This window comes from Notechis scutatus, chromosome 1 (genome assembly GCF_049901735.1).
Source record: "Notechis scutatus isolate UNSWTSFEM ecotype Mainland chromosome 1, rNotScu1.2, whole genome shotgun sequence".
Lineage (NCBI taxonomy): Eukaryota > Metazoa > Chordata > Lepidosauria > Squamata > Elapidae > Notechis > Notechis scutatus.
The window spans coordinates 32,525,374-32,552,110 of record NC_142009.1 but is presented as its reverse complement, the minus strand read 5'-3'; the positions used below and the strand labels follow the sequence as shown (position 1 = coordinate 32,552,110).

Sequence of the window (26,737 nt, the reverse complement as noted above, 5' to 3'; positions counted from 1 at the left end):
AACAAATTACCCAAAACAATAAGGAAGCTTCAATCCAAAAAGATATCACTTTGGAGGGAAAAACAAATCTGGTCTCATTGCCAACTTCAAAAGCCGATACAAAAATTTATGCCACCAGATAAAAACTGAATGCACCAATTATCACATTAAACAAGAAGAAAACCTTCTATGCACCAATTTCACCCGCGCTTTCTACAATTTTATAAACAACAAACTAAAAGATTCAAGGTCCATCCCACCCCTTAAAGGACCTAATGGTAAAGACTGCAACAACGACACTATTAAAGCCAACTTCTTTAACACATTCTTTGGCTCAGTATTTGTAAACAGCAATGGATCATGCCCAGTATTTCCTAGTTGAACCACAGACAACTACAATGATCTAATACATATCCATTTTACAGAAGATATTGTTGAAAAAGCACTGCACAATCTAAAACCATCTCTATCTATTGGACCAAACGGACTATGTGCCTACTTCTTAAAAAAGCTACCCACTGCCATAGCTGAAGCTCTAAGCATAATCTTTGAAAAATCTTTCAGGACCAGCTCCTTGCCAAAACTATGGTCACAAGCCATGGTCATCCCCATCTTCAAAAAGGGAGACCCCAGCCTAGTTGAAAATTACAGACCAATCTCTTTATGCTGTGTCACTGTAAAGTCTTGGAGTCTTATTAAATTAATCCCCATCTTCAAAAAGGGAGACCCCAGCCTAGTTGAAAATTACAGACCAATCTCTTTATGCTGTGTCACCTGTAAAGTCTTGGAGTCTTATTAACCAATCCATCATCCTCCACTTAGAAATAAACAACCTACTCTCTAATAAACAATTTGATTTTAGGAAAAAACTATCATGTAATCTGCAACTCTTACACTGAAAAAATATATGGACTAGACAACTCGATCAGGGCAAAGCAATAGATGCAATCTACATAGACTTCTGTAAAGCCTTTGATTCAGTGGTACATGACAAACTACTCCTAAAACTAAAATCTTACAGTATCTCTGGACACCTGCATAACTGGATTGAAGCATTCCTGTCAAACAGACAACAAATGGTCAAAATTGGAGGGTCCTATCAAATTCTGTACCTGTCAACAGTGGTGTCCCCCAAGGCAGTGTTCTAGGACCAACTCTCTTCATACTCTACATAAATGACCTCTGTGATCATATCAAGAGCAACTGCATTCTCTTTGCTGATGATGTAAAGCTATTCAACACCACAGACAATACTGCTACCCTTCAAAAAGACCTTGACTATGTATCAGAATGGTCAAACAAATGGAAACTTCAAATCTCAACAAATAAATAATCTGTCCTACATATTGGCAAAAAACATCAGAAAATAAAATACAGGCTAAATAGTCAAGACCTTGTTGATGATCCAAACTCTGTCAAGGATCTTGGAGTACTCATCTCAAATGAACTAAGTGCAAGAGCCCACTGTAACTACATAGCCAAAAAGGCATTAAGAGTTGTTAATCTAATCTTACATAGCTTTTTCTCTGATAATATTACACTAATAATTAGAGCATACAAAACATTTGCTAGACCAATACTCGAATACAGCTCACCAGTCTGGAACCCACATTACGTATCTGATATTAACACAGTTGAGAAAGTCCAGAAATATTTCACAAGAGTTCTCCACTCCTCTACTCGTTGCAGAATACCTTATGCCACCAGACTGGAAATTCTAGACTTAGAAAACTTAGAACTACGCCACCTTCGGTCCGATCTAAGTATAGTATATAAAATCATACATTGCAATGTCCTACCTGTCAATGAATACTTCGGCTTCAACCATAACAACACCAGAGCAAACAATAGATACAAACTCAAGGTTAATCGCACCAAACTTGATTGCAGGAAATACAACTTCAGCAACAGAGTGGTCAATGTCTGGAATACTCTACCTGACTCTGTGGTTTTTTTCCCCAAACCCCAAAAACTTTAACCTTAGACTGTCTACTATTGACCTCACCCCTTTCCTAAAAGGTCTGTAGGGGGAGTGCATAAGCGCACCAACGTGTCTACCGTCCCTGTCCTATTGTTTCTTTTATATATATTTTTATTTGTGTCCATGTATTCATAACTATGTTTTTACTTATGCCTATTATCTTGTAAGCAATTTACAAATAAAAATAAATAAATAAAATGAAACCCAATTCTGACCAAATTTCACCTCAGTCTCAAAATTCATTTTGTTTTCTAACTTGTAGCACCTCTATTTTATCTATATTGAGTTTCAGCTCGTTCTACCTCTCCCAGCTCATTTTCAAGTAGGCAACATTCAAGTGTACTAAAAAGTTGGGTATCATCAGCATCCTGACTGTATCCGAAACCAAACTCCAAATGACTCCCTCAGTGGTTTCGTGTATATGCTAAACAGCATAAGAAATAACACAGAGCTTTGTGGAATGGCATGAAACCTTGAGTGATTCTGGATTGGATAATCTCAGCATGGACTCCAAACTCCTCCAAAAAGTCTAATACTTAATACTATGGCAAAGAAGAATAGTACACTAAATAGTATTCCTATATTTCCCTGGTCACCCAAATGCAGCAGCATTCAAATTTGGCCAGCTGATGGGTAGCGATACTCTTACCACCTCTCTAGGTTAAAGTTGCAGTATATCCAAGGAAGCTAGATGAAAGAAAGTTAGATCTCCAATTTTAATTTCTGTTTTCTAATGCCACATCAGTTGCTGGTAATGTTTCTATTGTTGTTGATTTAACCATTCAGCCATGCCTGAGTCTTTGCAACTTTATAGGCAAGTGCTCTCCATCCTACCCCGTCAAACACAGCTTTTTTCAGTTGTTGGGTGTTCATCTTTGTATCAGTTTTGATGTTATCAGGCCAGCATGTATTTTGCTTGCCCCTTCTTCTTCCACTAACCATTCCTAGCATCACTGACTTCTCCAATGAAGTTGCATGCATGATGTGGCCAAAGTAAATCAGACATAATCTTGTAATTTTAGCTTCTAATGATGTATCTGGTTTATATGATTCAGCATTTCTCTGTTGGTTGCTCTGACAGTCCGTGGTATACATAATAATTTATGCCAGCAACACAGTTCAAAGGCATCAATTCTTCTTCGATCAGCCATGCTTAGTGTCCAACTCTCATACCCATACATCATTGTAGGGAAGACTATTCTCTAACTAACCTGCTTTTTATATTTATATCAATATCTCTGTTTTTCCAGACCTTATTCATGTTAACCATTGCAGTGCGGCATAAGGTTATCCTGCATTTGACTTCAGGAGTAGAAGTACCATCATGAACAATTTTTGATCCTAGGAAAATAAATTCTCAGACTAATTCAATTTCCTTTTTATTGATTTTAAACATTGCGTATCTATGTGCACTTGTTGTCATTATCTTTGTTTTCCTGATGTTAACATTCAAACATTTAAATATTTGATATTTAAACATTCAAATATTTCTTTTATCAAGCATTTAATCCTGAATGAAAGTACTAATCTAGTAAATATCACACAGAAAGTAAGAACCAGCTTCTCTAATTCTTCTACCAGAGTATTCTGTAATACAGGAGGCTAGGAACTGACAATGAAGAAGTTGCAGCTTCCCATCATATTCCCACTTTGACTTGCTATTTTAATTTTTGACTTCTAGCATTTAATATTCCTGGCTCCTGGCTGGAATAAGTATAATGATGTATGTTTGTTCGTTCAACTGCTTTTCCCACCATTTCCCCAATACATTTAATAATGCCAAACAAAAAATCAAATAACAAAAAAAGCAGTTCCTCCTGTATTAGAATCTCAACATACTCAATGTCTACTGATGTAGATGAACATGTTGATTCCACTCAAGGTGCTCTCATCCCCTCTTTAATGATCACCCTATCAGCAGGGAGTGAGGTCTTGTTTAGCCTAAGGAGCAAGATGATGGAATGGTTAGGCAGGAAAGCTCCTTACGGGGAGTTCTTCACACCATAATTCTGTAAAGAAAATTGGAAGCAGGAAATAGCTGCAGATTCTCCCCCAGTGTGTGCTAGAGTGAGACTTCTCAAGGAAAGAAAGTGACCTACTATTAATGATTCTTAAACTTGCTACCTAAGGTAGCTTCTCATTACATTAGTCCTTTGCTGAAGGTTGCCAGGAGACCAACCTCAAAACATTTTTGGTGGCTTGAAGACTATCAGAATGGTCAAAGGAGAAGAACAGTTTAGGGGAAGAGGCTAATTTCAAGTGAAGTCCATAAAACCTGAGAACACGTTGAATGCAAGAATCTCACTGCAGTCATCCCATTCTCAATTTTTTTATCTCTCCTTATCATCTTTTTCATATGAGAGGCCACAGAATGATTCAAAGTCTATTACTGAACATTAGAAATGAGATCTAGTTGCCAAGGCAGTTGTTATCACTGGGTAAAGCCATCAAAAAGGTTTTACTGCCAGCATATCCCTGAAGAATATAGAAGATTTACTGCTATTCCTAGAGAAATTTGGTAAGGTGTTTTGCCAGGGAAATAACTTGCCAGAGAAATAATTTCAAAAGGTCATTTGTGCACAGCTTTAATAAACCTTATATAAGCTAGATGTCATTACCACTATGCAGATGATTTATTGCTTATATCCTTATATCTCAGATAGGCTTGTATAAACAGTTAAGAATTTTGGATAGCTATTGCTCCTTAAATTATCTAACTGAATGCAGAAAAATCAAAGGGGTTCCTTTTCCTCCATGTGGAAAATAAGGAAAAGATACAAATTGATTATTGAGGAACATAGAGTAAGTTTTCTCTTGCTTTAACACTGTCCACAAGAGTGATTATCATTTGCATAAGTGGAGATCATAATAGTTACACATGAAGGGGGGAAATTTGTTTATTATTATAATTTTACTTGTAAGGCAGGTTTAATGTGGAAGTTTATTCCAATACAGTGAATTATACTGTTCAACTTTAGCAACTCCTGAAATAGCACAATTCCATTCTACAGTTGCTCTTATCACAATGAAATACAGAGCGTCTTGAGTTAGTGTCTCTCATGGGTAAGCAAACAAGGACTCTGTGTACTTCTTGAAATTCCTTGAAAGAAATACTTAAGACAAATGGCAAAAAAGGAGAACAAACCGTTATTAAAACACAGATAAAAATGCCTCTACAAACAAAAGTCTGCTTTCATTCTCAGGAATGAAGGGCTATGTTTATTTATTTACACAATTAACATGAACATTGTTACTTAACATCTTTCTTAAACAGTTAAAATCAGTGATTTAGAAATTCCAAAAAGTTTTGACACTTGGTTGTTGCTTCTGTAAGTCAGCCATGTTCTCCTTCATTATGGCTGGACTATACCTCTCAAGTCATTTTCAAGACTCACCCATAAAAACATATCTTGGATTTCTCCACTGATTTTATTGATTTATTTCAAGCATTTTATGGCCACACAAATCAGACAACATGGTAATGGATTTTGATAGACAATAAGTTCTTTTAACTTAATTGATTCATTCTATGAATCAAGAACTTATACACCCAGACAATAAGTGGCTTTCTCTTTCTCTCTATTTGTTTATTTTATACATGTCACATGCTACCTAGCAACCATTTTATATGTTCAAAAAAAGTTTCTCTTTCTAGAGAGAGAGAAAAAAAAGAAACTGGAAAAGAGACTGATACATATCCCTTTGTATTTTTTCACCTCTCCTTCATCAACTCTCTGTCCCACATTCCTGGAGTTGTTTTGGTCACCCTAGAACAGTGATGGCAAGCCTTTTTGGCACCAAGTGCCCAAACCAGAACACGCATACATGTGCATACATGTGCATGTGCTGGATCACCAGAAATCTAAGACCAGCTGGCCGGGGCATGCATACCTGTTTTTTGGCTGTTTTTTGGGTCATTTTTGGCTATTTTCAGGCCATTTATCAGGCCATAAACGGCCCAAAAAATGGACTGAAAATGGCCTGGGTTTTGGCCATTTTTCAGGCCATTTCCAGTGCTCCAGTGCCCACAAAGACCAGCTGGCCAGAAGCCAGGAGCCGCTGGTGATGGTGTGTGTGCCCACAGAGAGTGTTCTGCATGCCACCTCTGGCACGTGTGCCATAAGTTCATCATCACAGCCCTAAAACCTTTTATTTTTCTAAAGAATTTATTATTGTGACTCTCAGCATTCTTTTCCATTTGTCAGTGCATAGATGACATGTATGTTGCTGTTTTGGCAACTTAAACTCAGAGACTGAAGATCAGAAATAGAATATAAAGAAAAGTTCCCATTTTATATCTCTTCAGAATGCTGTGAATTATCTCTGCCACTCATTCCATTTTGGGCTTAATTAGAAAAAATCTGGAATTAATTTCAGGATTAAAATTAATCCCATCCTGAATTTATGATGCTTCCATTGAAACATGAAAATGTTTACTTTTGAGTAGCCTGTATATGATTTTGATGATAATTTGTAGCAGCTTTTAGAGCCTTCAATATGCATGCATATATGTAAGTACCTATGTATGTATATGACTAGAAGTGGTATTCAGCAGGTTCTGACCAGTTGTGGAGAACCAGTAGTGGAAATTTTGAGTAGTTCGGAGAACTGGCAAATCGCACCTCTGACTGGCCCCGTCCCCATCTATTCTCTGCCTCCTGAGTCCCAGCTGATCATCTGAGTCTTCTTTTGTTGCCCTGCACAGGATAACAGAGCTGGAAAGCTGATTAGTGGGGTGGGGAGGGAATGAGGATTTTGCAGTAACTTTCCCCTGTCACGCCCACCAAGCCACACCCACAGAACTGGTAGTAAAAAAAAAAATTGAATCCCCCCACTGTCTATGTCCCAAGGTGGAGACTATGCAAAGAGGCTTCAGAGGCACATAGTGGTGAGGTGTAACATGCAGGCAGGAACAACAGATGCTGAATGGCAAAATAAAATAGCTGACATGGTATAAAGTAATATCTGAACAGTGTGTAACTTATACCTTCTCAAGTCCAGATGGGAGATCCCTAGAACACCAGGAGGTATAAGTGGGCTAAAATACTGTGGGACTTTCAGATCCAGGCAGGCAGGGCAATACTTGCCCAATGACCAGTTATTGTGGTAGTAGACAAGAACCAGAGGACAGCAGTGCTGATAAATGTAGCAGTGCTAAGTGATAGCAGCATTAAGGAGTATGAGAAGCTAGAGAAATTCCAGAACCAGAAGGAGAGCATATGGAAAGTAGAGGCCAAAGTGGCATTAGTAGTGGTAGGAGTACCTGGGGCTGTGACTCCAATATATCCCAGAAACAACCTCAGAGCTCTCTGACCAAAAAAGTGCAATATTAAGAACATCTAAAATACTGTGAAGAACCTTCAAATTTGCAGGCCTTTAATAAAAGAACTGAGACTGAGAAAGATGCACACCACCCATAGAAGTAAGAAGGGATATTGTTATTGTTGTTGTCATCGTTGTTGCAAAAGAGCAAGCTTCCTTCATATAATCACACTGAGTTTCTTCATATTGTATGCATAATCACATCCAGATAACACAAGATAATACAATGAGACCATTCCTGTATATCAACAAAGCATATCAAGATGTTTATTTATTTATTTATTTATTTATTTGATTTGCCAATTGTTTACAAGATAATAAGTATAAGTGTATACATAGTTGTGAATACATGAAATGGGTACATATAAGAAAAATAAAAGAATAAGAGAAACAATAGGACAGGGACGGTAGGCATGTTCCTGGTATCTTGGTCTATAATTGATCATAACATCACCGCAGTGTCATCCACCTACACAAAACCATATGCATATCAATAAAACATAGGAGAAAGAAATCTTAATCAGGCATTCTATCTGATTTCATCAAATTGTGATCAAGAGGATCCTTTGTGAAAAGGAAAATGTAAATGAGTGAAAAACTCTCTTCACAACATTTAGATATAAAAGAAAAATAAGAGGATTTCTAATGCATTATATGATTATTCTCATATAATCATAGTTGGATAGAAATGAATAACATCACATTCCAACAAACCAAAGTCCTTCATTGAATTCATAATTTGCGAATTAAATTCTCCTGCTGTGTGAGGGAATGATAGTCACTGACTTAGATGGCTTTAAAAAGAAATAAGAAATTAATGGAGGTCTACAAAAGGCTATCAGCTAGCTAAATAAATGGTTCACCTCCTGAATGCAATTACATATTAATTGATGCAGGGCAAAGAGGTATTTGCTTGGTCACAATTAGACCCAGGAACAAAGAATTAAATAAGGACAGGATTATATACCATGGATAGAAATTGCAAGACCGTGTATTTCAGGTAACTTTTGGGGAAACTTCTTAATGAGAAGTGCTATTCAGAATGGAAATAGGGTTTCTTGAGAAATGATGGTAATACTTCATTTATACATAAGTATAAACCCAACTTGTTATTCCCTTTTGGGATAAGCAACATTGCACAAAATCAAAAGAACTAAAAAATAAGAAATATAGCAAAATGCAGTTACAGCAACACCAGTCTTCATAATGCTCCATATTTTTCTACTCTTCTTTTAAAAACTTTTCACTTCTATCTTTTTTTGAGGATCCCATCAACTTTGGTCAATTCTGACTTTCTTGGGCACTCCTTCTTCTTGAGCCAATCATCCTTCATATATTTATAACTATTAAATAATATTTGAATATTTTTGTTACGTGGTTCTTGTTCATAATATCTCTGTAGGAGAAAACCAACTCAATGCGCTGACTTTTATACTGGTCACTTACTTTAATATTCAGTCCATATATATTTCATTCAACACTGAGTTATTCTTTATTTTATTGCTTTCTATTTTACCATACACATTTACCATTTCCTTCATTCAAGCTATTTTTATGTTTCTCCTGAAATTTCCACCTTTCGCTTCCGTAGAGTATAACAAACTGAGTAAAAGCTCTCTCTTATTCACAACCATTTTTGCTTCTCTCAGCAAACATTCATTACTCCCAAAACAGTACATAACTGCCTAGTACCACTCTACTGATATTTGCATGTCCTAAAATTTGTCCTTCCATTTCTCATCTTTAGTGAACATTATATGAAGGTACACAGACATATCTATGTCTTCAGGTTTTTTTTTAACTATTTAACTTGCAATTATTCATTTCATGTTCATTGTCAAACATAGCTATTTTGGACTTTGGTACATTTCTTTTCAGATGTACACTTCTTATAGATCACCTTCAATCTAACATTTCATTGCAGATCAATTGCATATTCAGCCAACAACACGGGATTATCTTTAAACATACTGACATATATTTTACTTTCATTATATAGCATTATTATTGCATTCAAGAACCATCAATTCCATATTCCATATTCCCTTCTCCCAGGGACATCTATCACTTATAAGCCAAATCTGCCCCTATCGAGATAGTACAAACTTCAATGTTTCCTGATCACATTATACAGTGACAAGAAATTCTGAACTCAGTCAATAAAGATTTAATCTCCTTTATTACTAAAATAATGTCCCTTTTAAAGGGACCTTGAAGCCTTTCCTCCATTTTCTATCCTTTAACTGGAATTATGTAGAACTTCTAATTTATTGTTCTGGCTCTTCCTATATATCTTTCGTCGACTAGCTCTTGGTGGTCTGTTAAGAAAATTTCACATTTGTACCACCAAAAGCAAATTTAAAGATGGGTGAGGGCATTTGTTTTTGTTTGCTTGCTTTGGTTTTGTATTCCTGAATTTGTGTTAAATTTACTACAGTCTGTAGGACTGCACAAACAGCATACTCATTTTAAACTCACAACAGCTGATGGGAGATGCTTCATATACTAGTATTTCTTGTCCCTCCTTTTCTGTTTCAAAGCTAAATGGGCCTCTGCAAATATATTTCCAGATTACAATCTCACAAAAGGGAGTGAACTGGAATTCTGCAATGATTTGTATCAAATGCTTTTGAAGAGTCTTCTCTGAAAAAAATGTAATTAATTTCCTAAAGCCAGAAGCAAGATTTTCTTTTCCATAATGTCTCTAAGCTGCCGGAGAAGCTGTGGGTTTTTTAAAATTCATTTGTTACTAACATTTCCATGCTATTGTACTCACAATGGCTAGAACAGTGCACTAAAAAACCTCAGAGGATTAAAAGCAACAGGACAGTAATAAATAACATACATTCCACTGATGTTGACCAACAGGTTGGAACATCAAACATTTCTCAAATCATCTCTCCCAGAGTCATGGATTCATTTCTTTATAGAAAATCATTACGGAGAAAGTAGTCTTTATATATGGAAACCATCTATCCTGTAAAAAAAGAATATCACCATTGAGCAGTTCATGCTATGAAGTAGCTGTAAATGACATTCTTTCAGAAGTGGATTCCCAGCATGCTCTCTCTCTCTCTCTCTCTCTCCCTCCCTCCCTCTCTTTCTCTCCATTGTATAACATATATAGAAATATGGTGATTGGATGAGGGTCAGTGTATGAATTTTTGTCATTGTGTTATGCACCTTAGACTCCTACACCCAAACCAAACATTCTAACTAATGCATCACACTGGGTTTCCCCTTCCTGGATCCTCCACTGGCCCTGTGGAGGAGGAATTTCTTTCTCAATGCTGCTAACCAGAGGCTTAGGGCAAGGCAAGGACTGGATTTTGCTTTTGCTTTTCTCACTAAATTGCTAAGTTTGATGCTTTTCAGAGAGTCTCTGTGAAATGTGGGTACTTGGATTTGAATAAAAATATGCTTTCCATTGATAACATTTTAAGAATATTTTTGGGTAATGAGACTGGAAGCTTATTATTTTTTATTATTTTTATTTTAACACAAAGCATCAGTAAACAAAAATTACAGCAAAGAAATGATTTGCAGAGCGCTGGGGTTGTTGATTAGCAATAGCAATAGCACTTAGACGTATATACCACTTTACAGTGCTTTGCAGCCCACTCTAAGTGGTTTTACAGAGTCAGCATACCCCAACAATTTGGGTCCTCATTTTACCAACCTCAAAAGGATGGAAGGCTGAGTCAACCTTGAGCCTGATGAGATTTGAACTGCCAAACTGCAGGCAGCCAGCAGGCAGCAGAAATAGCCTGCAGTTCTGCACTCTAACCATTGCCCCACCATGGTTCATTCCTGTCTTTTGCCTATAAAATCATACTTACAAATCTGGTTTCCCAACAAGAACTATATGGATGAAGGTGGCCTATTTTCTCCTTCTTTGAAAAAAAAAAGAAATGCTTTATCAGGGCTGTCAAACTTGCGGTCCGCAGGCCAGATATGTCACATGCCGGCCACACCCCTGCCCAGTTTAGCGAAGGGGGGGAAGTCTCAATACATCACATGATGCCATCGTGACAACGCAAGTTTGATACCCCCGCTTTATGAACTTTACATGCTGTGTCTCCTTCCCTCCCTGCTTATAAACACACATATACACACACATTTGCTAATTGTATGGAATTTGAAATAAAATATATTTGTATCTGCTTTTCTTTGTGAAATATTCAGAGTATCTAGATGGAAAAAAATAAGAATGCCGAATTTAAAACAAACTTCTCCAAATAGGAAGACTGATCTTTTTGTCCCTCTGAAAATTGGTGCAAACTCTTTGCAGGTGTCGAAATAAACCCTGGCTTCATTCCTTATTTTTGCTGATAACCAGGTGGCTGCATTCTTTCAGCCTGGAGGACATCAGCAGCCAAATCTCTCCCTCAAATGAAGGTTGAAGGAATGGCATCAGCCTGCAGCTGGAGAAAGGGGAATGGAAAGAAGTCAAGGGGAGAGAGCTCCCAAAACCTTGAACACCAAGAGCATGAACTAAATCTACAAAGAAACAGCTATTCATTCAGAGATATAATTGATCCAATAATTTAAGAAACAACAGATTTGAAAGGCATGCTCTCCTCCCTTCACTTGGTTTCACTGAACATTAAAAAACTGGCAGGCCTTGGGATCTGCCCTTGAATAAAACTTGTACTTGCTATGCAGAGGCAGAGCAGAGGCATTGCTAGTATAAACATCTCCATTTGGAAATTCTCTACTTAATTATAGTTGCACAAAGTCTTTTCTATTGCTAGCATCAAGGTTCATCCAGGTTTTTGGTGGTGATGCTTCTGCTTCTGCTCTGGTTCTTCTACTGTTGGTTTATCTGATGTTCAAGAAAGTTGTGTAAACTTTGTAAATATTAATATTCATTTTCATTCATTGTAGCTTACTCTGGAAGTATTTTTAATTATAAAAATAGGATAGAAATTTTATAAATAAATGTGTGCTTTTGAGAAAAATATTACTAACAATAAAGTAATCTAACTATGGACAATTGGTTTGCATGACATGGAAAATTACAGCTCTGTGTGACTGTATATGCAGGCATTCATCCATCCACCTGTTTTTAATATTGTTCTTTCTTTAGAAATGTATTGAATAATTCTGTACCCCTTGAATGAAATGTTTGAGGAGCAACCCACCCACTGTATAAAAGGATGCAGTTTCCATCAAGATGATTCAGTTCTTATCTACTATAATGATAGCCCTCTCTAGCAAATGCACATTTTCTTTAATAATGGTATACATTTGTTTCCATTCAAAAAGCACCTGAAAAAGTTGGAAGGGTTGGCAGTTCTATTTACTATTCTCCCCTACTCCAGCACAAAGAATTTTTCCTTTATTCCTGAAATAGAAGCCAACCCAACCCAACCCAACCCCTCAATTTAAAGTTGGTGATACTTGTAAAGATAGAGAAATTTGGGACTTTGAATTATTTCTAAATCAGAACCTGTAAAAGCACATAGAAGATCAGAAACTGAAAATAAGCTATTAATGCAATATTGTCATTTAAAAAACTACTTCAGCTACTGATTGGTTGATTGACTATGATTATGACTATTGAATATTGATTATGTACCATCAAGTTGTTTTGATTTCTAATGACCACATAGATAGATTTGTTCCATGATCAATCTTTGACTACAGTTGGAAAAACAGAGCGTAGAAACCATGAGAAGTTTAGTTTTACCCTATTCTATGTTTATCATGTTGGATCTATTTTTTTGTTTCCATTTCTAGTTGTCACATTTTAAGGATATTGACAAAACTGCACTTTTCTGAATTTTGTGATTGAGTTTGCAGCTCAAAACAAATGTGCACATTAGTTATTTAATTTGGAAGAGAATACACCAAGCAAATCTAAGCATTTCAAGAGTGAGGAGGGGGAGAGAAAGATCAGTGCTAATCATAATTCCCCATTTTAGGGGGGGGGGAATTCAACATTATTTCCATTGTGGCTTGCCATTTTCCACCTGCAATAGTTTAAACATTTGCAGCTAGGCTGGACTTGCTTTGCATTTCAAACTCTGTACTATTATTAAAACACTTTGGGGAAATTTTAAGAGCCTCTATCCATTTAAGATTCTGTGATCTATTTTCATTTGTCCTACTCTTTTAATAAGGATGGAATGTTTTGTAATCCAGTTCTTCATGTTGTTATGAACATTGTCCAAGTCAAGGGGCAAAAACTTCACATCCTCTGTTTTTTTTAATCTTTTTTTCAAAATCTTGCTTTGGAAGAAAATTGTCAGGATAAACTGCTGATATGCATTCAAATTAATTATCCTTTATTTGTTGCATTTTATGAAGTTCTCCAAACCATATGAATTTTTAATATAACTTATATAATCATGCCATATATGGACATCTTGGTCCCCTCAAGATTTTTAGACTGTCTACTAATTTGTATGGAATTCATAGGAATTGATAACAGAAATGTGTTGAAGAAGGAGGAGTTCATGTGCTAAAATATGGGCTGAAAAAATGCTGCTTTGTCTAGTTCTAGCAAGGAAATAAGGATGGGAGATAATGTGGTACTCTTCATATAGGGAACTGACTTCCTCGATCAAAATTTGAATTAAATATATTTATGTTTTGGTCAATTCACCTTGAATTTTGTAGTGTAGTTTCCAAATAGTTTGAAGTCATACACAAACATGTATAATTATGAAACATTTGTGGAAAAGGCACATTTTAGGAGAATAAATGAAAATAAATGTATCTGCGTGTTTGTGCGTATGTATACATGGGTGAGTGCATGTGTATGTGTATAGCTATCTGATTAGTACAGAAAGAGAATGAAACTGATCCGTATGTTCAGTTTAAATGAATTATATTTGGCTGCTGCTGAGCAAATTAGCTCTTCTGGGCTGAAATTAAAGTCCCTTTTTATGCTCTGCTTGAATTACTGAATTGACATTTTAACCAAGATACCGGATGAGATTTCTACCAAAGTAAACTGTTGCATTTCTATTGATTGGGATATTCGTTTGCCTTGGAACATTACAGGACATACTCCAAAATCCATGGAGTGAACAAAATTTTGTGTTAGCATAATGTTTGTCTCTCAAGGGTTCAATGCTGTGTTCTTGAAATAAAGCACAGGGCAGGGAGTCAGGAAAGCAACACTTGCTAGAAACAGAAAGATAAAGACAATCTGTTGAAATGAAGGCTGTTCTCTCCCCCTTACCTTGCCTGTTTATCTACATTTCAGCCACAACACTGATAACAATGCTTGTGTACTGTAGCAATACAGGCCAGTAATTTCTAAGATCTATTTGACAAGCATTTACCCAGAGAAATCCATTGATTTAATAATAAATGGCTCCAGTGAGTCCAGGTTATGCAAGTGCGTATAAGTATGTGTATATGTAGACCAAAGGTCCCATACCAGCAGGATTTCTTATATAACCTGTCTCCAATATGCACTGGGCTAACCTACTCTTAGACTAGTATTCTTCAAACTAAGTAGCTTTATGATATGTGGTCTCCAACTCCCAGAGTTCCCCAGCTACCATGCATTAAAAAAAATCAGGAAGTGAGTTTAGACTATTCTGAAAGAACAACAAATGAATAGGTATATGTTTCACTGCAATTAAATATTACTGATATATTTATATCAAAAAATATTTTTATACTTTTTCTTCAGGTGGAGAAACACTGACTTGATTTTCTCCTGTCAGTTAACAAAAATAAAAGGGCCAATATTGATTACTATGTATTTGGATTTCAGGTCTAATATAAATGGTCTACATCAGAAATTCTTGGCCCAATGTAATTTTCCAAATAGCTTTAAGGACTATTCTGCTGAAATATTATCACCTAATGTTTTGTGTGGCCTTCTGCTTTGAAATTTAAAGATGATTTATACAATTGACACAATAATTTCTAGAAGGTTTTTTTGGATTACTGGAAAATATGTGACTCTAAAGCAGTGGGAACATAGAGGTAATATCAGAGGGTGATTTGTTACAAAGTCAGCTAGTGGGAATTCCGGGAGTTGTAATTCAACGCACATAACTTGAGGAAACATAGTTGGGGATGGCAATTGTAGAGAAGAAGGTGGGGCTTTGTTTCCCAATGATGGCCAAAGTACTTAATTGAGCTTGGCCATTTGCTAATGGTACAAGACTGATCAAGGGTTTTTAACACAAGTTGGTTAATTTTTAATAACCTTTTTCTGGTGTTCTGTTTTCCTACAGCAGGATTGGTCAGTCCAGAAAAACTATAGTTCTAAGCATACTTCACTATTGGTTGTGATGGCTAAAGGTATTAGGAGTTGTAGAAAAGCAAGCAGGTTTCCCATTATTGCCCTAGAAGGATGTTCTAATGTGACAGAATTGTTCAGGTTGTTTGTTTGATTATGTGCCACCAAATAGTTTTCAACTCCTAGTGACCACATAGATATATTTACTCTGTGACAATTTATTTTTAACCTGTTTTCTCAGTACTCCCAAAGGTGCACCCATCATCACTGTAACTCAGACCATCCATCTGGTGTTGATCATCCTCTTCTTTACCTTCTTTCTACCTTTCCCAACATTAGAACCTTGTTCAGAGAGCTAGGTCTTCACATAATGTGTCCAAAGAAGAATCATTTGAGCCTGGTCATGTGGGCCTTAAGTGAGAACTCTGAATGGATTTGTTCGATTATCCATTGATTTGTGTGGGTCTGCTACAATATTTTCACTAATCTTCTTTCCAACACCAAAGTTCAAAGGCATCAATACTGTTCTTATTTTGCTTCTTTAAAGTCCACAATTTGCTTCCATAGAACGTCACATGGCTTGAACAATTGTGGGTTTTGTGGGTATCGACACACCACAGCATCTGACTATCTTTTCCAAGACTGCTACTCTACCAAGCGCGTGCTATGGCATATAGTATTTCCTGATTCCTTTACTGTCAATGGTTGATTCTAAAATGCAGAAACTATCCATTCTTCAATACTTGCATTGTCAAATTTAAGGGTGATTGTTCTACTTATTATCATTAGTTTGTCCTTTATATTTAATTTTAGTCCCATTTTTTCACTGTACTCCTTAACTTATACCGTATTTGCCGGCGTATAAGACGACTTTTTTGCCCTAAAAAACATGCCTCCAAGTGGGGGGGTCGTCTTATACGCCGGTAAATACATTGTCACTCGGTGCAAGAGCGACGGGGCGGAGCTCCGCAACTTGCGAAGCCCCTTCAAGCCCAGCCGAAGTCTCTCTTCCTCCTCCTCCTCCCACCCACCCACCCACCCTCCGCCCGGCTCGGGGCGCTGCGGAGGCCAATCTGGAGGTGGGGTGGGGGTGGAGCGGGAGGGTCTCTGGCGGGCCGCTCGCCCAGCCAGCCCCGAGCCGCGTAATGGCCTGGGGAGTGGGGGGAGAAGGTGGTGGGGGTGGACTGTGGCGCCCTCCTTCTGGGCAGCGGGGGGGGCGGCAATTTGCTCCTCCCGCTTCTCCCTCCCTCTTTGAAAGACCGGGAGGGCTGTGCTTGGGGCGGGGGTGTCCTCAGGAAGTTCCTGATGGGACCCCGCTGGACAGGGCCACCCGGCTCCCGAGCTGCTTTCCAGGGTCCCCTTGGGAAGAAAAGGGTCCGGTGGGCGGTGGAAGAAGGCGAGCACCCTCCTCCCGCCCCCTGTCCCATCCCGTCCCTCCTCTTGTCCCCTCCTCCCCTCCCCGCTTAAGAGAGAAAGATCTGCCTCCCCTGCACCGAGCTTCCACCCGGCGCCGCGTCTCCCGGCCAGCGCGCGCTGCGACTTGGGAACCGGCCAAGCGACTTTAAAACCGAGCGGAGGCCAGAGATAGCCGGAATTACCCTCCACACCACCCACACACACACACACACACACACACACACAGAGAGAGAGAGAGAGAGAGAGTTGGCAGCTGTCCATCCCCCACCCTTGGAGTCCCGATGGCACGCACGCGGGGGCTGTCACAAAGAAAGGGAGAGGAATTGAGTGCCAGCCTGAGAAAGGCGAAGCTGCCTCTCTAAAGCATTTTGGTGGCTTTGTAAGTTTGGGGGAAAGGGGTTGGGGGTGTCAATCAAGAATTATATCCAGAATACCCCAAGTGTTACAACTTACCGTATTTGCCGGCGTATGAGACGACTTTTTTGCCTTGAAAAGCATGCCTCCAAGTGGGGGGGGGTCGTCTTATACTGCGAGTATATAACAAAAACTATATTTTGAGTGGAAATGTTGGGGGCTCGTCTTATACGCCCAGTCGTCTTATACGCCGGCAAATACGGTAATACTAGGGAGGGTGTCAAATTCTTTGAAATTTTGGCTATTGGATAGTGTCCTCAGCATAGCACAGATTATTGATGCTTCTTCCTCCAATTTTAAAAACACATTCTTCCAATACAGCTTTCCTTAAATATATTTGGCATATAGACTGAATAAATAAGAAGAAAATATACATATACTTGCTGCATGACTTCATTTAGTCCAAAGCCTTCTGAATTCAATAGGACCAGTAAGTTAAAGGTAATGTCAGCTTTGGAAGCCATATTCCACACTGCCACATAGCCTGAGAAAGTGGGAGAGGGGTGATTTCAATTGAGTAGTTCTAAATAGACAAAATAAAATTCTTTTCTTAGTTCAAGGTTATTAAGTATGGCGCAGCAGGAAAAAAGGATTTACACTGAGACAGATTGTGATTGGTCTATATGATGTGATGATGGAAAAAAAGGGGATGGATTGTAGTTTGGGACATTGTGGGAATTCCGGGAATCTTTTAGTTTTGAGATTCCACAGATGTGCCAGGTGCTATTCTAATAAAGGTACTTTTGAGATTATGCTTGTCTCGGAGTTACTGATTGGAATGGAAGTCTGCTGGAATGCTGACAGGTCAACTAATTGTCGGTTCTGAAGGATACACAGGAAGGTAAAAGACTGATAATCTGCCTGACAAATGAGTGTGTCTAGTGAGAAATAACTAACTTGAATATGAGGACATGATAGATATAAAGCCATATGTATCCCTATTAAGTATGTGGACAGATCAGTACTAAAATTGGAAGATGGGAGAAAATTTAAACCAGAAGATTAAAAAAAAGAACCTTATAAAACCAATAGTCCATCTAGTCTTCATTAAACTATAAGTTATACATTATTTTATCTGACATCTCACACAGAAATGAAATGGCCGTATCTTATAAGGAATGTTGGGAAGATAACCTCCAGCTCAATGCTAAGGTCCTACTGACTGGAGATACTAGGAACTATAATTTATCCACAATTGGAGGATCCCTGGTATCACTACTAAAGAGTGATCAAACTGAAAGGGTAATTTTTGAAGGATGATAGACTGAAGAGAGAGTAAATAAAAGCCATTACGTTGCTTTTTTTTTAGAGTAGATTTTTTTAAACTGTGCTGTGTAGCATTTTCTGGTAATATTTTCTGCTCTTCTATGTTAGAAAATAAACCTCAATATTAAAAACATATAATCTTCAGTTCTAATTCTTAATATAATGAAGCTAAGCTCCTAGAATCATTTTATTTGAGGAGAAGCAGATTATTAACTTCTACATTAATCACCTGTCCTGAGGTGGAGGTTTGTTTGTTTGTTTGTCTAATATTCTACATCTTTAATGGCAAAAAAGTCCGAATTTAAGTATTTCATTGGGACAGGAAAAATATGGTTTCAACTACAATGTACTTCTTCCCTGAGTTTGAAAAAAGTGAAGATTTAGGACATCAACCACTAAAAAAAGAAGGCTGCTGAGCTGGAAGTACTGATATTCTCATTAATGCTATTTTTCTTGATAGGATCAGCAAGGGACATTGAAAAGAAACTCAGTATAAAAATACCCACTGAAATAAAACCAAATCTAACAGTAGTTTTTAGAACCTCCTTTTCTCAGCATGGAATGGATTCGTTTTTATTATCTCATTACACAGCACTGAGATCATGGAGTGACAGCAGATGGATCTCAAGAAGATGAAAGATCACTTGCCGAGGTCAATTATCAAGAAAAAAATTTCTAGCCTCAAACACTCTGCATTTCTAAAATACAGGCAAGAAGAAGGCTTTATTGCTTGTTGCTTTGTTAACAAAAAGGTGTACTGGATATTGGGTTTAATGCACCAATCAATGTATGACCATGGGTTTAGGAGGCCTGCCACAGGTGTGAGTACCTAGATGACCTTAGCATGTATTTAAAAAAACTAAGCAGGCTCAAATGCAGTTAGTACTTGATAGATCACTAAAAAAAAAAAACCTCTAAACTAAGTTGGAGATTGAAAACAAAATCTTGAAAAAAAAGCAACGACAAACATCAATAAAACTAAGTTAAACTACTCTGGAGTATTTTGTCCTATCTAAGAGGAATTTATGAGTCTGTTTGTGTGTGTGCTGCTTATCAAATTTATACAGCTGTCCCCATCTCACCAAAGCAATCTGTTGTTGTTGTTGTTGTTGTTGTTGTTGTTGTCATTATCCTCAGCCTGAATAAATCTATTGCAGGATGAAGGCCTTTTCACGAGAAATTATGGACAATGTAGGTTGGTGGAGCTGGCCCAATGTAGGTTGGTGGAGCCTTGGTGCGGCAGTGGTTAGAATGCAGTACTGCAAGCTAACTAACTGCTCACTCCAGGAGTTCAATTCTGAACAGCTCAAGGGTGACTCAGCCTCCCATCCTTCCGAGATTGGTAAAAGGAGGACCCAGATTATCGGGGGCAATATGCTGACTCTGTAAAATACTTAGAGAGGACTGTAAAGCACTGTGAAGTGGTATATAAGTCTAAGTGCTATTGCTATTGCTTTTTGACTTTCCAGTCTTGTCTAGGTATGAGAGAGCATGAGTGTCCCAAAATAACTCAACCAACTTCTAAGCATAAAGGAGCAATAGAACCCAGAACCTCCAAGTAGACTGTGGCTCTAATTTGGGGGAGAATATGCTGTTACGTCATTGATATTTATGTGGAGGAAGAGAAAGCATTACTTTCTTGCTCTCAGGTGGCAATAGTTTACCTCCTCTAAACAGTACACCAAAACCAAGCAAAAGCATTACCCTTTTCAAGACTAGGCCCATCCTGGCTGTCACTATACAGTACAGCAGAACAGCAAGACATTCAGTGCCATTGTTGTTAAACGACATTATGCTAAAGCTGGGAAACCGCAAAATCTCAGTAGGTACATTTTCAAAAGTTGCAAAAGATAATTTTCCAGGTATGATGATGCAATAGCTTAAGAATTATTTAAAATTAGTCTCTGCCCATAAATTTTTTCCAGTCACCTTTCTTTTCCTTGAGGGAAATTGAAAACGAATTATTTAGTGCACAAGTTAAATTGTGATTGTGGTGCATGAAAAAGTATTTCCATCTTCATTTTTAACTGCGTGCAATTGCAGCCTTGATCACAGAGTTGCACAGATGAAATAGTTCTGCATGATGAATGATTAAAACAACCATTGAATTCTTTGTCCCAATAGCTCTTTTCTAGGGTATCAATGTTGAGACTGAGAGCATCATCTTTTCATGACTAAATCTACTTTCTGAAGGGCAAGTTTCTGAATTATTTTGTGATGTCCCACATTTTAGCAGAAGCACCAATACAATATTCTGTTTTTATTTGAATTCATCTTTCTTTCACATTAATTAATTATCTAACAAAGTTTCCCATTATAGTGATGAATAGAATGTAATGTGAAAAGCGATTTTGTACATTAGAGGGCATGTATGCTTTTCTGCAGGCAATCTGTAGTGACTGAGACAGGGAAACTCTCTGTAGTGTCCCTGTTCCCAAGAATTTTTTTTTATCAGACTTGATAACCCAGAATAGATTTTATACTCACTGCAAGAAGCATTTTTCTTTTCCCATTCTTGTTTTTGAAGAAAAATAAAATGGGGCACTCGGGTAATATGTTACTGTAGCCCAGGTAGATTCTTTTGGTGGAAGCCATAAATGGCCCTGTATATTTAACATAGGGACTGGTTTCAAAATTCCCCCCACTTGTTCATCATTTAAATACCATTTTCTTTCCACTGTGTGCGTGAAACTGTAAAACTCTTGAACTCTTCAAAACTCTTTTCAAGAATGTCTCCCAAATACATACAGGAACTTGTCTGTGTCTGTGTCTGTGCGTATGAAAATAAAAAATGCTTTTTACCTCTATATGTAGTATGTGTCTTCCTCAATTTCAAATCCTCTATCAGAGATGACTGGAAGTTTGAGGGTTCTATGCATTATTTTAGATGTTCCTAGCACTGCTCTCTTCTTTTTCAGAGGATTCTCATGTTGTTCCTGGGATCTGTTGAAGCCACTCTCCCAACTTTGGAGTCACAGTTGCATACCACAATGTCTGGTTGATTAGCCAGTACCTGGCTATCCATTTGGATCTGGAAGTCCCACAGTATCTTAGCTCTGTCATTCTCCATAATCTTCCCAACTGGACTTAGCTCAGATAGGACATGCTCATACACAATGCCAGCAATGTGATTGTGCCATTCAGTATATGCTGTTCCTGCTTGCATCTTAAATCTGGCCACTATGTGTTGCACTGTCTCTGAGGCCTCTGTACAGTCTTCACCTCAGGTCCTACTTAGTATGATAGATCCCTGCTTCTACAGAACTGGTGCTTAGTCCCTTTTCTTGTACTGTTATGATAAATGCCTCAGTGCAACAATTAGCCCACCTCTTTCCACCCACTGACAGGATTTATTAATATTTGCCACCTCTGCATCTGTCCATTATATTCCTTGCAGGGTCTTCTCTAGCCATGGCACATCTCCCATGTCTGCTGCTGTGTCAAGCATTTTCTCAGCAACTCATCCTAAATTCCCTGAGTCTCAGACAGGATAGTGGTTTTGAACTCAGTAGACTCCACCTGCCCTTTTTCTGTCTGGAGTACAGTCTCTGGGTGTTGGATCTAGGGTGGATATCTCTACACATTGTGGGAAGTGTCTGAGTCCTCATATTGGCAGCTTCCATGTCCTTTATTGGCCAGCTCACTATACCAATGGGATATCTGATGACTGGCAAGGCATATATGTTGATGGCATGAATTTTGTTATTCTCATTGAACTGGCTTTTCAGAATCTACTGATCCTTTGGTACTTCTTTAAACTTACTATCTCCTCATTGTGCTTCCCATGTGACAAGATACTTGTATGCCTACTATACAATCTGTTAGGTATAACATTGATACCAAATATGGTTTGGGTGAATAAATATATAAAACTTAGATATCATGGTTTAAGTGCTTATCACTTTAAGCACAATGCAGCAGGCAATTAGCCGATTAAGGGTGCGGTTAGAAGTTACTATATAAGGAAGCATTAGAAGCTGAAAGACTTACTGTTTCTGGCTGTTACTGTCTGTTAATGTGTGCTGCTGCGACTAACTGTGAGTTTACTGTCTGGCTGTAACTGTGAGCTGGCTGTAACTGTGTGCTGCTGCGACTAACTGTGATTACTGACTGTGAGTGCCTGTGACTGAACTGTTATTGTTTGCTACTGTTTGCTGATTACTGCGTAATTCTACTGAATATCCAGCGTTTGTTTCTCTGGAGAGTGAAACCGGAGGAGGAGAAGATATCTTTATCGGCTGATAAAGATATTGCAAGAGACTCTTAACTTGGACTATACTAGTGAGTCTTACTGGATGGAAATACTGTGAATGACTTAATGGACTGAATGACAATGCTTAAACTCTAAATGGATTAAAAACTATTTAAACTACAAACAGTGTTTGTGTTCAGTGTGTGTATACTCTGGGGCCCTTCCGCTCTCCTTTGGTTGCCTGGCTTGACTACTGCTGCAATACTCTTCTAGGGTTAATTCCCAAACCCTAACATTGGTTATGGGCCCAGCAGCATAGTCTAACTAACCAGGATATAGCAGAGAGAGTTGGTGTGAGTTGCACATTACTGTAAAAACAAACTGTTTTAATTAGTTTAAAATAGTCAAAATATCTGAAGAGTAATGGCACAAGTAAATTTGTCACAACTGTCCATGATATCCAGGCTGGATGGAACAAACTATGTTTCATGGTCAATGAAATGTAGTTTACTTCTACGCAGAGAAGGATTGTGGGACATTATAGCAAACCCACCAGATGTGAGTAGCTGGGATCCTGCTAATGATGATGATAAAGAAAAGTTACAAGACTTTAAACTGAAGAATGAGCAGGCTTTATGCATCATAGGACTGACTCTCTGTGATCAGCAGCTTGTCCATATTCGTGGAGAAGAAAATGCTGCAAACTGCTGGGAGAACCTCAGGAAGATTTATGTTCGGGACAGTGTAGGAGCACATATAAATCTTACACGGAAGCTTTTTCAACGCATCTTCAGAGGAATGGAGATATGTTAGTTCATTTAAACTGTATGAAGAGCATTTTTCAAGATTTGCAAGAAAAAGAGCTTATATTTAATGAACTGCAACAAGTCTACATAATATTATCTTCATTAGATCAAAGCTATGATGACTATGTGACTTCGTTAGAGGTATTGCCAAAAGAAAGCCTCTCATTAACCGAGATTACAGGCAGGCTACTAGAAGAAGCCAGAAGAAGGCGTGAGCGTGACGAGCTGAGAGAAGATAAGAAAGAAGAGAAATTATCTTCAAAGCTTGAAAGAAACCAGCAAAGCAAAGTAAAGCACCTGGAAGAAGAGAATTTATCTTCGACGGCATACACAATTAAAAAGTGTTTTAATTGTGGAGGCAGAGGACATTTGGCAAGATTCTGCAAAAAGAGAAAAAGCCAGAATGTAAAAAAGCCAAAGAAAGCATTTGAACTAGCCACGTTTAGCAACTCTGATGTGAAGAATAATTTATGGGTGGTTGACAGTGGCGCATCCCACTGCATCACAAGAGATAAGACAAAATTTATAAAAATGTCTACAAGTTCTCAACATATATCACTTGCCAATGGCTGGAACCTGAAAGCGAAAGGTCAAGGTTTTGCACGTTGTCCGTACATAAACCAGGATATAAAAATGTTGTATGTACCGCAACTAAAGTTTAATTTGCTTTCAGTAAGGGTATTAGATAAATTAGGTTATGTAATTACTTTTAAAGATAATAATTGCATAATTGAAAAAGATAACAAAAGGGTAACTGCAGCTTTAAATGGAACATTATATGTATTAGATAATAGTAAGAAAGGGAGGCACAAACTGTATTTAATAATATAAAGCCTCATGATGAATGTATCCATTTATTGCATAGGCGTTTGGGGCATGTAAATTTTAAAATGCTAAAACGTACAGTTGAGTTATCTGAAGGAATAAGGTTAAAACCTTGTGATAAATATTTGCGTTGTAATGTTTGCTGTGAAGATAAGAGCAAAGTATTGCCTGCAAATAGGCTAAATGGTTTCAAAACAAAAGAACCTTTAGAAGTAGTATTTGCAGACATCATAGGTCCAATGAAACCCAGTATGGGAGGTGCTAGATATATACTGAGCATTATGGACCATTATTCTAGATATGGGTTTTGCTATTTAATGAAAAGCAAAACTGAAACATATCAACATTTTTTCAATTGGCTTAGGTTTGCTGAAAGAAAGTCTAAACGACAACTGATAACCCTGGTGACAGATAATGGTGCAGAATTTGTTAATAACAAATTCAAGAACAGACTTAAGGTAGCTGGAATAGAGCATAAGAAGTCTGCTCCATACAGGCCAGAACATAACGCTTTTATTGAAAGAAGAGGCCAAACACTACAGGCAATGGTTAGAACAATGTTAAATGATTCTGGGTTACCTGATTCTTTGTGGGGGAGGCTACAATGTGTGCTAATAACATATTAAACAACGTTGTTAATACAACAACAGGTGAAATTCCATTCACCAGATGGCATGGCAGGAAACCTGATCTAAGTTACCTGCACACATTTGGTGCACCAGCATGGGTGCATATTCCTGCACAACTCAGAAAAAAGGGCAACATAGAGCTAAAAGATTTTTCTTCGTTGGTTATCAGGCAAAAATAGGGCATATAGATTTTGGGAGAAAGGCACATCTAAAGTGTTATGTAGTGCTAGTGCCCAATTTCTAGAACATGAAGGATGGGAGAAATTAGAACAGGATGCCAATAAAGATGTAATTATTGAATCCTATAGAAATCCCATTAGTTATCCCTGTAACTTTAAAAATAAAGTAAAGAGACAAATACAGGATGAAATAGTGCCCATAAAGGAAGAAACAGATTCAATAGCTGAACAGGATGAGGAAGATGAACAGGTAGTAGTTCAACAAAGTCCTCCTGTAAGCCCTGTAATTCCCAGAAGAACTACACGTATATCTAGACCGCCTGATAGGTACCAGGCTAACACAGTGTGCCAGATTAATGAAGTTCCTAATTCTGTAGAAGAAATTAAAAAGTATCCTACTAAGGAAAAAGAAAGATGGTATGCAGCAATGAATAAGGAACTGAATTCATTAAGTGATATGAAGGTGTATGAAAATGCCAAATTACCTGTAGGAAAGAAATCCATTGGCTGCAAATGGATTTTTAAGGTAAAAACAGATAAAAATGGTAATTTAATCCATAAGGCAAGGTTAGTAGCCCAAGGTTTTAGGCAGAATGCCAATGACTATGATGAGGTGTTTGCACCTAGTCTTAAGGCAGCAACCTTGAGAGCAGCTTTAGTGTGGGCAGCTAGTAAAAACTATATAGTTAACCATTTAGATGTGGAAACTGCTTACTTGCACGCCCCATTAAAACATATTATTTATATGAAAAAACCTGTTGGTATTAAAAGTGAAAATAAGGATAATAATGATTGTTGGTTGTTAAAGAAAAGCCTCTATGGTCTTAAACAATCAGGCTATGAATGGAACCAGTATATTGTGGAGGAACTAGACAATATAGGATTTAAAGCTGGTTTAGCCGATCCATGTCTGTTTAAAAGGGAGACAAATGGGAAAGTATCATTATTATTACTATTCACAGATGACATTGCATTGATTACTGAAACTAATGATGAAGCAAATAAAATAATAGCATCATTAGGAAAGAGAATAAAGATCAAGCAATTAGGGAGATAAAGAAGTATCTCGGTTTGAATATAAAGAAAACACGGAAAGGTTTTAAGATATCTCAGGAAGATAAGATAAGCAAATTGCTAAAAGATTACAAGATGGAGCTTTGTAAGCCAGCTAAGACTCCAATGAGTCAGGAGTTTAGCAACACTGATGTACAAAGCCCGGAGTTTGATAAGGTGATTTATCAATCTTTAATTGGTAGTTTGAGTTATATTAGTAATTGGTCTAGACCAGATATATCGTACTGCGTGAATCAGTTGGCTAGATTCAATTCTGCACCATGTGAAAGACACTGGAATGCAGCTAAGAGGATATTAAGATATCTTAAAAAGACAATGAATTATTCATTGTATTTAGAACCAAAGGGTGATTTAATTTTGTGTGCTTATGCAGATGCTAGCTTTGCATCAGAAAGAGACACTAGAAAGTCGACTTCAGGAACAGCCATAATGTTGGGTAATACAT

At 37.7% G+C, this 26,737-nt stretch overlaps 1 long non-coding RNA gene across 1 annotated transcript in view; it reads right to left on the bottom strand.

Moving 5' to 3' along the window:
* Positions 1-11,553: 11,553 nt before the first annotated feature.
* LOC148132741 (uncharacterized) overlaps positions 11,554-26,737 on the bottom strand; it is a 146,792-nt gene continuing 131,608 nt past the window's right edge. The window contains exon 4 of the long non-coding RNA XR_015748646.1: positions 11,554-11,706. This is a non-coding gene — a long non-coding RNA (uncharacterized LOC148132741). The remainder of the gene's footprint in view (positions 11,707-26,737) is intronic.